This window comes from Nelumbo nucifera, chromosome 1, assembly GCF_055504915.1.
Source record: "Nelumbo nucifera cultivar China Antique chromosome 1, China Antique-T2T, whole genome shotgun sequence".
NCBI lineage: Eukaryota > Viridiplantae > Streptophyta > Magnoliopsida > Proteales > Nelumbonaceae > Nelumbo > Nelumbo nucifera.
This window is the reverse complement of record NC_142649.1, coordinates 75,373,662-75,389,615: the sequence shown is the minus strand read 5'-3', so window position 1 is coordinate 75,389,615 and position 15,954 is coordinate 75,373,662. Positions and strand designations below refer to the sequence as shown.

General features: G+C 42.0%; 2 pseudogenes across 1 annotated transcript; one reads left to right on the top strand and one right to left on the bottom strand.

Annotated features, from left to right (window-relative positions):
• Nucleotides 1-1,950, top strand: part of LOC148803449 (omega-3 fatty acid desaturase, chloroplastic-like) — a 35,715-nt pseudogene extending 33,765 nt beyond the window's left edge.
• A 5,956-nt stretch (nucleotides 1,951-7,906) lies between these two features.
• On the bottom strand, nucleotides 7,907-10,287 carry LOC104604954 (scarecrow-like protein 32 pseudogene; annotated as a pseudogene). Its single transcript, XR_016085919.1, has 2 exons — nucleotides 8,298-10,287; nucleotides 7,907-8,184 (listed from the first exon to the last, which is right to left on the bottom strand). The product of XR_016085919.1 is annotated as a scarecrow-like protein 32 pseudogene (transcript).
• Nucleotides 10,288-15,954: the final 5,667 nt, after the last annotated feature.

Sequence of the window (15,954 nt, the reverse complement as noted above, 5' to 3'; positions counted from 1 at the left end):
ATTGTTAGGTTGATAGCTCCACGACCGCTGGATTGAAATGATCTGAGCCGTAGGTTTCCCTTTAAATAGGGCCGCTGGTTGAGGCAAACACTACCATTTTCCTGCTTTCGCTTAAGTCTTCAGAGACATCGACCACCTACTATCAAACCCTTAGCCTTCTTCTTCAACTCAGACTAATAGGTAAAGGACTTCTCCCACAACCATGTCGTATTCTAACTCCGAACCCGAATGTTATGAGCTTCCTGACCACTTAGACACAAGTACGCCCTGTTCCACCTCGTACAATAATGAGGGTACCGCCAATGAATCCAAGAGCTCCCCTCGAGCCCCTAGAGTTTGGGTACTAAGGAAGAGGACTGCCCCTAGAGGCACCGAGTGTAGCCGGCGGGGCAAGGAATCTCTTGATGAAAGTATCGACTCTACAAGGCCAAGGGGGGATGCCACAGGGAATGTTTTAGTGTGCCCTAAAGTGGTAGAGCCGAAGGAAGTCAAGGACCCAACTCTAGAGGAGCTAGCCGAGGCCGAAGGCCGAGGTGTGACTCTGATGTGTTATCCACACTCCGACCTGGATAGAAAACTCAACAAGGAGCAAGTGAGGGCCCTTGCTGAGATGTACCATATTCCTAGGGGCTATAAGCTTAGAGTCCCTAGTGTCGGTGATAGGCCATGGCAACCGGCCGAGGGGGAGGTGTGTGTACACAACACTACCTCCACTTTGGCCTCTAATTTCCTATTACCCCGCTTGTCTCCAATCTCCTCAATCGCTACAATCTCTCCCTCAATTAGCACCCAACACTGTTAGGACAATCATAGCTGGGTTGGTGATCTCCCACCTCCGAGGTGTGCACGTAACCGTGAATATCTTTCGGTGCTTGTTCACCATTAGGTAGCACCTTGCTGGGGAAGGTCTATTCTACTTCCAGGGCCGACAGGGTAGAGTGGTGGACAACCCATTGTCCATCCACAACTGGAAGAAGAAATACTTCTTCGTGTCTTGTCTGGAGGGTTGGCCTTTCATGTCTGAGTGGGGGAAGCCAGATCTCGTGGCCGAGAGGATATGACCTTATAATAACGACGAGGAGGCGGATGTGACGAATTGGATTCGAGTGTCAGAGACGATTTGTGCTGAGCCCTTGGTAGCGGAGGAAGCCTTGGTGTGGGCTGGCCTCAGCCCCGCCTGCCTCGGCATGATCTCTATTATTATCGATTGTCTTTGTCGGCTTGCTTCTATCTTTGTCTTTGAACTAACACCTTGTGTTGTGTGTTGCAGAGATGGATGGCGGCATCAAGGATTGAATAATGGCGATAGCGAAGTCCACAAAGAGGGGATCGAGCGAGGGGCCATCCAAGAAGCCAGCCCCGAAGGAACCGCCTTGGGCGAAGGTGTCGACTAAGGCCGAGAGGAGAAAGGCATTGACTGAAACCAAGGGGAGGAATGCCCCCACACCCAAGAGACCTCCCGAGGCCCCCCAACCTCCGAATGGAAAGGGATTGGTAGTGAAGGACCATTAGCCGAGGGTGCTGTCGGGGGCTCGAGGCAATCTGAGTTCCATTCTTTTGACATGCCGCTGGTGGCGAGAAGGGTTTACCACCCTAACTCGAGCGTTCGGGAGGGTGAATCTCTCAGCACCCCGGGTGTCAGCCGAGCCCTGGTGACCGGGATGCTTTTAGTGGTGGACAGGCAGTCATGGACCCAAGTGTCCATCCAGGGGGTCTAGGACACATTGTTGGATCGGTTGGCTAAGGTGAGACTTCTACTCCTCATACTTAGTCAATTTTCTCTTTTATGTTGCTTTGATCTGATGATTACTTGTTCTTTGCAGACGTCTTCCACCGCCGTTGGCCTGTGTGACAAAGTGGGAGGACCTCCCAGGAGGAGATCGACAAGCTGAAGCGCCAGCTGGCCAAGGCGCAGAGTGGTCGACAGGCATCTATAGCCGCGACACATGAGGAGCGTGACCGTAGGAAGGAAATGAAAGCTGAGGTCTCGGCCAAGGAAATGAAAGTCGACGTCTCGGCCAAGAGGGAGCAGATAATGGCTCTCCAGACTTCTCTGAACGAGCTCAATGAGCAACTAAAGGAGACCAAGGAGAAGTGCTAGGAAACGGAGAAAAAACTTTAGGAGGCCTTGGCTAAGGTTGTCGAGGAATGGAAGACCGCTGAGACCTACAAGGAGGAGATGGCCAAATTCAGTGTCATTTCCTACTTGGAAAGCATCAGGTGTTGGTGCTCCAACCAGACTTCAACATCAGCCTGCTAGGACTTCAAGCCTGGGACTATTAGGCAGTCGAGGAACTGGGGCCAACCTAGACGGTGCAGCTAGGGGTGGCAACGAGCCGAGCTTTTCACGAGCTACTTGAGCTCGATTTCAGCCGAGCTCAAGCTCGGCTCAACTCGGTTTCAACCGAGCTCGAGCCTACTAGAGCTCGACTCGTGAGGCTCGCGAGCCGGCTCGAATATATAATATATATATAATAAAATTAAAGAAAATAATATATAAAAATTATTATAATTATTAATTTTATAATTCTTAATTTTTAAATATATAATAAATTTTTATATATAATTTTATTTTTATAAAATATTTTTATAATAAAATATATAATAAATATTTTTATAAAATATAAAACGAGTCGAGCCGAGCCGAGCTCGAGTTTATGAACTTTTGACTCGAGCCAAGCTCGAGCTCAAGGTTCTAGCTCGAATCGAGCGCAAGCCCGAGCCTGGTACTATTCAGCTCGGCTCGGCTCAAATCCACCCCTAGGTGCATCCCTCAAAGGGCCAAGTTGGCGATGTGCAAGTTGCTCAAGCTAAGGCAACCAGGAGTGTGTGGATGTTGAAGCTTGAAGATGTTTCGTGCAAGGTCGAGGTCTCTTCCAAGGAATTTCTTTTCATTTTGTCTATTCTCCTCGTACATATCCAAGTTTTTTGCTTTGTTTATTGCTTTTGTAAGGCGATTGACCTCCCCCAACTGAGGTCGACTTTTTGTAAAGCTTCACACAGTGCAAATGAAATGAAAACATACTGGGTTTTTTTTGTCTATCATGTGCATTTTCTTCTTTTCTTGTCTTTTCTTTCTTGTTGAGCTTTGCCACCAAGGGCTCAGGGTCCTTTTCTTAAAGAGAGGGAAAGGGAGAAAATTGCCTTAGCTTGCCTGGCTTACTCTTCATAATTGTCATGGTAGTTAGGCCGAGGTCACAAAGTGTTTTTTTCCTTAACGAAGTAGCGCTATTTTTTTGGTGTGTTTGTTCGTCGCGTTTTGTGTTAAACAGATGGCTAATGTCAGCTCTTCGGCTTACATGAAGACTCGCTCCCATGGAGAGTCTTTGGGTCCAAGGCCAATGTTAAAGGCCACTCATTAACTATGACTGAGGTCCCGTGAGCTTTTGCCTTAGCTAAAGTAAGGTAACTAAGCATGTGACCCTTTTGAGGATCGTGTACCTTGGGCCGACATCCAGTTCAAGCATATAACCTTGGTGAAGGTTATGTGGTGCGGCTGGTTGCTCATCCGAGGTGTCTTGGCGTCTAGGCATACGACCTTACACAAGTCGTGTGCCTTGGGCCGACGACCATTCCGAGCATATAACCTTAGTGAAGGTTGTATGCTGCAGCCGGTCGTTCATCCGAGACGAGAATGTATACACCAAAGATTTGAGCCAAGGTGAGAGGAACTTTCACAATTTATTCACAAAAAATCCACTAGACTTATTTAAATGATAGATCATACATCCGGATGTATTAGAGCTCCCGGTGCAAGGCATAGGTCTTCTATTCACGAGAAAAATGTTGGAGGGCCAAGGCTTCTCATCTCCTTTAGGGGCCTGGTCGAGAGTATGGCCTTAGGTGTCTTCGAGCAGTGAGTATGCAGAAAGGCTTCTCAGTTCCTGCTCCCTAGCGTTGTGTCGTAGCACTGCCTAGCAAGTTGCTGGTCTCCCCTAGCCACTCCAATGCTATGTTCGGTGGGGAACTTCATGACAAGGTGATAGGATGAGATGGCCGCCTTAAGTGCATGAAGGGTCGGCCTCCCTATGATTTCGTTATATAAGGAGTCTTTCTTCACGACCAAGACCTCGGTCATTCTTGTAACTTGTCGAGGCTCTACCCCTATAGTGACGGGTAGGGATATCTTCCCCTCGGACTTGGTGACTACCTCAGAGAATCCAACTTGTAGCATGTCATCAAGTTGGAGCTGATCTGGTGTCAGTTGTATCTTCTTGTAGGCATCGCAGAATAGGATATCAGCTGAGGAGCCACTGTCTACGAGGTTTCTCTTTACCACATAGTTGGCGATGATGATAGGTATTACCAACGCATCGTCATGGGGCAGTGAGACTACGTGTAAGTCATCGTCAGTGAAGGTGATGGTGTCTTCTGGTCTCGGTTTTTTAGGCACTTGGTTTTGGATATTGAACTACTTGGCATACGACTTCCAAGTATGTCGAGCCCCAATGATGACACCAATTACTCCAGCTAGAGGGTGATGAGCCTGGGGCCCAGTCTGTCGCTACTACTGTAAGGGCGAGGTAGCGATGTCGCCCTCGATGTAATCTTTTAGGTAGCCACAGAGGATGAGGGATTTGATCTCATCATTGAGTTTGTAGCAGCCCTCAGTGTCGTGAGTACTTCTTTGGGTTTTCCCTCTTAGGATTCCTCTTAATCTTGGTTGACCACTTCATATAGTCTTCCTTCCCTACTTGCATGAGGATATGCGTTCGGGTGGAGTTGAGTGGCGTGTATTTGCTAAAGGAAGGGGCCGACGGCTTCTTGTTGGTGTCCTCGTTACTGTTGTTGTGGCCATGACAGCGGTCGTGTCTGTCCTTTCTCTTCTTTTCCAAGGCTCCTCGACTAGTGTCGGCCTCGGGTTCTTAGAGAAGCTCACTGGCCTCAACCTCCTTAGTGAAGATGTACTTCTATGTTTTCTTCAGGAATTCCACCTTGTTCTTGGGTGGTGTCTTGGAGATGGACCACTTGAGGAGGCTGGGCCTAAGGCCTTTAATTGCGGCGTACATGGATACTAAGGGGTCGAGGTCTCAAACTTTGAGCTCTTCCTTCTTAAAATGGTCGATGTAGGTTAGGAGGCTCTCTCCACGCTTCTGATTGATCAACATAAGTGAGACAACGGTCTTCTGGCACCATCGGCTGTTGACGAAATGGGAGAGGAAGAGGTAGGAAAATTGCTCCCACGAGTTGATGGACCGAGGACAACCATCTACGCAGTCCTCCCTTGAAAGTGGATTGGAAAGCTCAGCACGTCAGGGCGTCGGAGTACCCGTAGAGTAGCATTACCCAAAAGCTCCCCAAGTGGTCGTCTAGGTTCGTGGTTCCATCGTATGTCTCCAAGGTGGAAGCCTTGAAATGAGGTGGGAGCGGCTCCAAGGTGGTGGAATCAGTAAATGCGTCCATCCTAGTAAATGAGGGGTTATAACTAGTAGAGGCATCACCTCGGCCCTCCTTCACCTGTCGGATTTCATCTTCAATGGTGCCAATCTGTGCCTATAGGTCGCCTTGATGCCGATCATTGGGGGCCTGGGCATCGCCCTAGTCTTCTTTGACATGAAATGGGTCAGCCCATTTCCTAGAGTTCTCAAACGCTGGTACGTCTTGGGCTTTTTGGGCTTGGCAATCATTAAGGAGATCGCAAAGGTCTAATATTGGTGATGGAGAGGCGTGGCGTCAGCCTCCAACCCTCAGAGGAGGATTGTAGTGACCAGAGTGCCCGCCTTTGTCTCATTGGCTCTCTAGGCATTGGTAGTGATCACGATTCGGACGGTTGTTGCGAGACCCAGCTAGATCATCTCCCCTTCGGCTAGGGAGGCACAATGTCTTTACTAGGGGTTTACTCACCTGATGGCTACTACTATTGGACGTTGAGGGGTCGGCCTTGCATGGGCTGAGGGGACGCTGGACTATTGGCGCCTGAGCAGAGCACCCATTGAACTACCCCTGGCTCCTGACGAGGTGGCCACCTTGTGAGCGGCCTCCTTTTAGGCACCCCACCTCGTCCAATATCTGAGTTATATTGTCTAGTCTGTCGAGGACCATTCTGAATTGGTCCATGGTAACCATGTTCTAAGCATTTTAATTATTGTCTTGGTTATCAGCCATTTTTCAGAAGCTTAATTGATTTGAGTTATGTATTCACTTAGGAAAGTCTTAAGAGTGTTTCCCACAAACGGCGCCAGTTGTTGCTGCCAAGGATGGGGTCAAGGGCAACAAGGTAAATCTGCTTCCTTAGCCGAGGCCAATGTGTCCAGTCTGAGAATAAGAGAGTATATCAAAGGCCCCAGGTATTATCCCAGGGGCAGAGACTCCAACGATCAAGTTAGTCAAGCGCCTCAAAGGGGTCGGACCAAGCTTGAGACGAGGGATCAAACAAGGTCACTCGAGAGCAAGAAAGCTAGAGAGCAATAAAGAGCAAAGTGCCTTTACCCGGAGCTGAGCACCCCTATTTATACTTGACCTTGCCTTGGAGTGGTTGGAGCTTGTTGGGAATGGACAGCCAAGATCTAGCTCGGTTGATGCCACGTGGAGCAATCCTGGGCCCTACCATATGCGCCTATATCAAGTATAAATACAAATATGTACAGTACAAATACATACAAAATAATACAAAATATAAGGTTTTGCACTCTACATACTTACATTTGTATTCCTTCCAAACTGAGCCTATATCTCATTGCAAGGCATATAGTTAGCTAACAAGGAGAATTCAAATTTGTAATGAGTTTCTCAAAAATCAAAAACAAAAACTTATAGTGAATTTAAATTGTTAGTGGCATCCAAAATATATTTCCTATTGTAAAATCAACTAATTAATCAACGGTGTTTGGTAAGTTTTTCCATGCAGTCTTTTAGGTTTTGGTAAGACCGAAAGATTGAAAATTCGTATTTTTTTTGGTAACCAAAAATTGGTAAGACTAGAAGACAGGTGCATGTGGTAAGACCCAAAAAGATAAAAAAAAATGTCAAATTTCAGGAAGCTTCAATTAAAGCTTCCTTGTCTTTTCACATGATAAATAGCCTCTAAATGCATTTTTAAAAGTTCAGTAGATTGAGAGACAATACCCCAAAAGTTCAATATATCTTTTGACCATCTAAACTGCTAGAAATTTTTTCTAAAAAGACTTACCAAACTGGACTGAAGTTTTTTGGCCTTTATTCACTCATGAAATTAATGAGAGGGAAACCTTTGTATTTTAATATGTTTTTATAATTCTTTTCCAACATTCTTGTTTGTTGCCATTAATTACCTAGGTTTCCTTAAAAAAGTAACAATTTTAAAATGAAAAAGAAAATATATATACTGAGATACATGTCGTTGTCCACTAAGATGACCTGCTAAGTTGAGAATTGAGATTATGGTTAGGGATGGCAATGGAGCAAATTCGAGGGAGGGCTTTGTAAATTCTAGACCCTACCCACCTCCTTAAGCTCCTCAACCCATACCTGCCTCAAAACCTATAGCAGGTTGGATTTTGAGAATCCAAACCCTACTCTCCCCGCATTCAAGGATAGGGGCCGGTTGAATTTAGAACCTTCATCTAATTTAGTTTCCTATTATTTCTTGTCATATATAAATAATAAGTAAAATAATTCAAATAAACAACAAAATTTCCGATCATTTAATAAGGCAGATAAAAAGAGACAGACCTTCATGTAAAATTTTAAGTATTGTTAAATTCAAGACCTAATACATAAAGTTCATTTACTTTCTAACAAATATGCGAGTTGGGGAGAATTACGTTGCAGGGTCGTCCCTTCTAACAGGGACACTGACCAACCCGCTAACTACCAAAGGTTTGGCGTATAGAAAACACAAAGTAATTGATTAAAGCTCCAATTAACTGGCCGGTTAAGATCAAAGCCTGATTGGTAATGGTGATAGACTGATAGCTAGCTAAGCAATAAAGAAAAGCTTTGGCTCGTTAACGAATGGAAAAATCAAGAGTAAACGCAAAAACAAGCACTTACTGACTTACTTACCTTGGATGACTAGTCATGAGCCTGCAAAGAGGCACAACAGAATGGATAGGTTTGTCTCACTCAAAGACAATATGTACATTTCTCTCTTTTTCCTTTCATGTAAACAAGCTAAAGGTGAGAACAAAACGTAGCATGAAACTTTTGCTAGTGATAATCCTGCTCTTCTGTTTTTTTTTGGTCTTGTGTCCATTCTGCAGCCCTCTGACAAAGGAGAAACACAACACACTCATCAATTTTGTCGTCAAAGCTCTTTCATTGGACCACAAAATTAATTAAAGCAAGCAAGACGATCTATCTTAAATTAAAAGACATACTAGTGCAGCCTCTCCTGCAGATGATCAAGCCCTTTTACTTTTAGTCCTCAAATCTGGCCACTTGGAACCCAAGCCGAAGCAAAGACTGAGCTGTGGCCCTTCCATGTGAGAACCAGCATATCTCCTTCCCTCTTCATTCCCCAACCGCTAGCGTGTTCATCTAGTAAAAACTTGACTTCTTTTACAGTGTCTTCACAGAACGGCACACTGATAAAATTCGCATTCTTCATACGTTGTGACAACTTGACACCAGATTCTAACCTCTCTATCCTTTGCAACCCTTCAAAACACAGGATGTTCTCAATCTTATGACCAATATCAGCCTCATATTCCATTCTCTGTGGGTTGTCCTTGGGCAAAGTCTCAAGGGCATCGAACGGTATCCATAGATAATTGAAGGCCGTAGTAATCCTTGACATGAGGCTGCTTGAAACATCCAAATCCAAGTCCTCGTCAACCACAGTAACGATGCAAGGGTTCAGGCCCTTGATCATCTCTAGAAATGCATTCCGGAAAGGCTTTAAACGCGCAGCGCCGCTCCGTGGGTCATCATCAGGATCAACAGGCAAATAGCGTAGCCAATTTTGGCAATTGATGACCAAGGCCTCGTCATCTCTAAGATGTAGCATCGAAGGACTCAGCTGAGCCATGAGCGATTCAAGGTGAAAATTGGAGTTGGAGGAGGAGTACTCACCCAAAGAAATATGATCATGATGATCATCAGAAGCATTTATGCATGAAGACGAGCCCTTAATCACATGGAATTCAAAGGGGACGTCCCTGGACTTGGCAAAATTCGCCAAACGGAGACCAACTTCATCGCTCGACACATTAAGCAAGGGAGGGACCGGCGGTCTACAGGACGGCACAGTGATTCGGACCGAGGGAGGACCTTCAGGCCTTTTTGCCAAGGCGTCGATGAGTGTAGGCCACTGCATGCAATGCGTGATGCTAAAATCCAAGATATGAACTCTTGGGAACCCCTCCACTGCCTTGAAGATACAACTATTCGATGCACGAAAACCAAACCTGTGCCAGGGGATGAGATCGACGTACCCTGCTAACTGGGTCACGGTCATCGATCTCGTCTGAATCCTCTGAAGCGTTGTTGTGCCATGAAAATTCATGGCTGCAGGGCAAATCCTAGAGACCCTGCAGATAAGTGCCCTTAAGAACCATGAGGTAAGCCTTTGATTAGGGTCACCTACTGAGGAAGCCACGTTGTTGAGCACCCACATCACTTGCTGAGCTAGGGTCACATCGTCGCTCTCTATGGCACCTGCACAGTGAAGGAGAAGCTTCTCTATACAAGCTCCATCTAGGCTGCCGAGGCATCCTTTAAGCGCGCCTGATAGAGAGTCTTGACGGTTGTTGAAGATGCCATGATTTGCTGGTAGGGAGACCGGCATCGAGTTACCTCTTCTTTCAGTCTTCATGGCGCTTATATAAAGTAGCCAGTAGCCCAGTAGGGGGATCGATATCGATCGATGCTAGCTTTAATTTCTTTGATTAATAAGCTACCACTCTGGCTCGATCTACGTGCATGGAGATGGAGGAGTTTGATTATTATTATTGGAGCAGAAGGGATGTAGTTCAGGCAACGCTAAAGATGGTGTTTGCTAACAAGCGTCGGATGGATATTGGTGAATGGGATTGAAGATGATGGGCTTTATCCTAATGAAGATGAGATGTGGGTTTGTATATATGGCCGGATCGATGAAGCTGTATGTTTTGTAGTGTTTTAAATGTAGAAGTGGAGGATAGATGAGACTTGAAACCTGAGAATACAGAGATAGCTAGCTAGCAAATGAACCATGGTTTCCTCTCAACCTTTCACTTCCTTTTATCTGTTGATTTTAATTATAATTTCACTCAAAGAAAAATCTTTAATTTGTTTTGTTTTTTAGGTAGCAACTAGCAAATGTAAAGGAATGGAAGTGACGATGTTTTTTAGAACAAGGGAAGTATATTATGAACATCCTGTCTCACCAAGCCATGCACCATTAGCTCTTGATCTTGAGCAATAAATCTAGCTTAAATAGGAGAAAAAAGATAAGACCAATTGCAACTAGTCTATAAAACTACTTGGAGCATCAAAGATAGAATTAATCAAAGTGATTTGACGGTTTCAACTACTTTACTTAGCCTGTTAATTAATAATTGCTTTCTCTGAAACCTTTGATAGATTTCTCCAATTAATCAATCAATGGGCCAAGGCAGCTGTCCCAGCCGACTAGCCTTTTGTCGAATATAACATATGCACATAATTTGGCCATGGCAGACAGATATAATAAATATTTTAAATTAAAGAAAAAAAATTAGCATATACCCACCCACCGACCCATGAATTGTCAGTGGAACCCATCTAAATGACTTATTGAGAATGGGGAGATATTGCAATTTGCAACAAATGACTAGTTTGTGCATTTTTAACTTAATCAAATACAGGCTTAGTGATTGATGGATACCCATCCTTCCACACACATCACAAATAAGATGAGGTGGATTGCTTGTGGCATGTAAATCCATCACAAACGACAAGTAGGCTCCTTACCATAAGGATTTGTTCATCAAATTGTCGACCTATTTATGAATTGATACCACAGTCCACAGGCACAGACATGTTAGTTATAAAAGTAAACAAATTAACAAAAGCTTCTCCGTTCTTCCAATCGTTGGGCACACTTCAGATTTCACTTTAAAAATTTATGGGCTGCTGCAATACATCAAAGACCCGTCGCTTTCTTTCATCAAAGATCAAAACCCAACAAAATGCTGCGACATTGGGCACTCATTCTATTACTAGTAGTCAGGAATATGTTCCAAACTGCATCATGATCAAGGAGGGTTTTCTAGGTTTTTTTTAGGTGACATGACAAAGTAAAGAGTGTACATTGATCCAATGAGTGCATTCCCATTGTGCTCGTATACCCAGAAATTCAGCTGACAGGGCCATTCACTGGGCCGGCCGGCCGGCCCATCATGGTCCTCAGGACTGGCTTTGTTTGCTCTTTGCCATGGCCCATGAGTCAGTCATGCTAAGCTAGCTCTCAGGAGTAGACCTGGTTGTTAACCATGTCATTCCCATTTTGATTGGGCCTTCAGCCTTCTATATCAAGAAGTAGTCCAGATCATGTGGTGATACAGTCCTTTCTCTTTACCACGAGCCATGTTGAGCCGCGTCAGCCCTTGGTTTAGGACCGTGAGTCCCAGCTTTTCACCATGTGATCCAAATGTTAAGAGGGACGTGTATGCCAAGAAATTCATGTTTATTTAGCTGTCAAGGAAGTTGGAAGTAAAATTTTAAAGCTTTTACCTTCACAAAGAAAACAAATCTCAAAGGTGTAAAATAATACTTTTTTCACACTTTTTCAAACAACAAAACAAAAGCAACCCATAGGTAAGACATCGAATATTTTACAAGATTAAAGAAACAAGATCTCAAATTTTGGGTCTATGTACAGACCGGTCCAAACCAATTTTCATGTGTTTATGCAAATTAGATACCCCCAAAGTTTTATATATGTTATGTTTTTACGCTTTTTGCTTGTAATAATGTCAGACAAAAACATCTAAAGTTGTCATTTGGTAGGGTTATATAAGATATATCGAGGAGAGAAAACAAGAGAATTAGCAGGTTTATTGTCAAATTTCCAAGCGAAAAGATTTCTCTGTTACCGTTGGGTCATATTGGGCATGATCACTAATAGGCTTAGAGTTTTGGGAAGTTACTTCCAGACCTTAGAGGATTTGGGTCAAACTGGACCGAGTATTTTCTGGCCATGTTGGGACCAGTCTACTCCGACCGAAGCTAGGCCGAACCCATTGACAGCTAGCCCTAATTCTATACATAATTCCATAGTTTTGAAAATTTGAAAAGCGAACAGGACCAAATGGTCAAACCGGTTTACCTGAAAACCATTCAGGTAATTGGTTCTATTTCACCCTAAAACCGTTTTTGGCCAAAACCGTTGACTTGGTCAGCAATTCGTTAATTCAAACAATGAATCATCAACCCGTCAAATAGGAAAATGGTTTTTGATCATTTTTTATTTGAATTATATTTTAACTTTGTATTGTTTAAATCACAATGGGCCACTAATTCGAACCGCCAAAATGGTTTTATGTCCGATCCCGGTTTTAAAACCTTGCATAATTCTACAGGGTTTAATAATAAGCACTAGATTAAGCTTTTTGCTAATTAGAACATGCCATGTCGGAAGTGATAGAAATCTAACAAAGCAAAGGAGAAATGCACCCTCATTTGTGTTCTGTTCCAAGATGGATGTCAATCAAAAAAACAAAAAAGAACAAAAAGTCCTTTAACTATATTGGGTTTTGTTTTGTGGCGATGCAGAAGGCTTTTATGTCTGTGAAAATTTGTGAAAGAACTGAAATGATTGCTTTCAGAGACAACTTAGAAGTACAGTGCAGAAACCATGCCACATGAAAACAAAGGGAGCTCCCCAAAGATCACTTGGTATATATTAACATATTATATAAGCTAATTAAGCATTTATAGTAATGTCCTCGCAAACAGTGTTTACAATTATTTGATCAAAGCTTGAACACTGAAGGAGAGAAGAAAGCAGACTGTCTGGCTGTGTAAGATTAATTTGGTAGTGTTCGTCAACAGTGGATTTAAATTTTGTTACAGCCCAGCTTCTGTAGTACGACATTAATAACTGCATTGAGTAGATGCATGTTTGGTTGTTCTTGGAACATTTTTACTTACTGTCTTTTTCTTTCTTTTTCCTTTTTTGAGAGGGAGGAAAATTTCCTTCACCCAGAGAAAAAGTTTAAGCCCTAGCACATCTACACCCAATGGCGTGTTCTCTTTTTGGCCTTTGTAACTATATTTGGGTTGGATGTGGCTCGGGAAATCCAAAGAAAGTAGTAAAAATACTCTCTTGTTGCAACCCCAAGGTTTTTAAAACCTAACCCCCGTTCAGGGGTCCAGTTCCCGGTTGAACGGTCTGATCATTTGAATAGAATGGATGGCCCGTTCTGACAAAAAAATAAAAAAAAATGGCCAAAAACTGCTGGACGTATTTGAACGGTTTGACCATCTGAATCAACGGTTTACTGACCAAATCAAGGGATTTTGGCCATAAAAACGATTCTGGAGTAAAACGGAACCGATGATCAGTTTCTGATTTTTTCAATCCCACTGTCCAATCCAATCTGGTTTTGAAAACCATGAAAAAAACTAGTCAAACATCAGCTCTATTTGCTTCTTTCTTAATTAATTTCATAATCTTGTACAATAATTGAGAGATAAAATTGATGTTACAAGCATACTGCATTCAGATTAGTCGAGGAATATTAACTAAAAAGTCCAATAATTAAGAACCTTATCCAGCCCCTAACCCAATTTGGTTGCATGTCCAGACCAGTATTGTGCAGGCCTGAGTTCCAATATGAACAAGACCAGTCCAACAGGATTTACATAGGGGTGTAAACGGGTCGAATTCGAATCAGATCAGACAATATCAATCCGATTAAATATTTAAATATTCTATTTAATTTGAATTCGACTAATTAATTATTTTAGGCAATTAATAAATATACAAAATAAATATTTTATTTATATAAAGTATATAAATATATAAATTATTTATATAAGTTAATTATTATATATAATTATATAAAACATTTAAAAATTTTATATATTATATATAAGAATTAAATAATCAGTCAAATTCGGATATTTATCAAATCAAATTAGGTCATACAATTCAAATCCAATTAGCTATTCGGTATGAATAGGATATCCGAATTCGACCGACTAGATATTCAAATTATCCGAATTCAATTCGATTATGTCGAATCTCGAATTCGAAATCGGATTTTCAAATACCGTTGACACCCCTAAATCTACAGAATCAACAAGTTTGATTACAAATTAACATATCTAAATCCATGTCTATTCTGCAAAGTTCTATCAATCCTACACTTTTCATTTTACTCTGATTGTTTTTTATCCACCTCCTAGTTGCTATCTAGCCTGAAAGGAAGATTATAAAAACGGTAATAGAAGAACAAAAGAAGACATTGCTGACAAGGTTTTAAAAGACCAAAGATATAGTTGAGGCGTAGTGGCTCTAAAAGGTGAGGCATAAGCTATAAGCCTCAAGGTGAAACAAGGCATCAAAAATAAAAAAAAAAATAATAATTAAATTTTATAAATAATAAAAAGAATTAAGATTAAATGATATAATTTACACACATCCATAAAATAGGAGATCAGATTTGGTCCTCACAAAATTGTATTCACACTGTCCTCACACCCTTTTATAGTCATGCATTGGGAATATCTTCATACTTTATGTTTTTATTTATGAGAAGATATTCCCAATGCACAATTGCAAGTGGCTGTGAGGATGGTGTGAGCACGATCTTGTGAGGACCAAATCCGAATTCATAAAATATAAGTCTATAAGCAGGGGTGGAGCTACATGAATTTGAGTGGGGTCAATTGTCCCACTAAAGTTTAAAAAAATGAAGGTTATATATTATTTCAAGTTTTTCTGCCCATTTTTTCATATTAACCCCAGTAAAGTTAAATAAAAATATAAGTGTGTGTTCCACTTAGGCATTTTATTGGGACTTTAGACAAATTGACTTTTAGACCATATAAAGAGCCCATTTGGGAGGGTTCATGCAGTGGTTGAGCTGCATTGACAAAGTAGGTGTTTGGCATCAATGCTAGGAACATCGCACCATTTTCTCACAAAAATAGTGCTAGGTATGTGGCATTGTAAGCATTGTTTTCTCTTATTTTTTGTTTCAAATCGGTGCTGCCACATAGGCATTTTCTGAGAAAACAACACTAATTTTCTTTGGTACCAGTGCTGGCAGCAATGCTTTCAACATTGATCCATATTATCCAATATCTAGGATGATGCCACATCATTGCACCACTAGAATTTGGCATTGCTCCATACCACACTTTCCCGATTTCCAAAGCGTAGTCTGGAGCAACGTTTTTTCTAGAAAAATGGTACCAAACAAGAAGGCATTGTTTGAAGCACCGCTTTCTCTGATGTGGCACCTACATGGTGTCATTTTCTCTGAATATGGCATCGATGCCAAAGACTTTCCACAAAACTGTTTCCAAGAATATACCTATGATAGCTTCACTAGAAAGTCAGGCCCATTTATGCCTATTTTCAAATTTTTAGATTTTACCTAATAGGGCTTCACGATTTTCTGGGTTTCTTGGCTCACATAATGATAGAAGTCACTGTGTTTGAACCCTCCAAAACGGGCACAATGGCCTTCGTAAACTGTGACTTGGTAGGTTGAAAATTGAAAAAAAAAAATGACATTTATGAAGTTTTAATTTATTGTATGACTCCACTATAAAAAATTCCTAACTACACCACTGTTTATAAGCAACGTTCGAAGTATCGGAAATGCCAAGTGTATCATAAAGCCAATTTTAAGAGGTATCGGGATACACCTTGGATATGCATGTGTATCGGAGAAAAACTAAGATACGTATAAATATGCTTGGAAACACTATAAATACTTTAATAAATCATAAAAATACATCAACAACACTCAATATAAGACCTCAATCAGGTGTATATACATTAAATTAATATATTTTAATGGTTTTATGAAGAAATATATTGTAATTAATTATAATTTC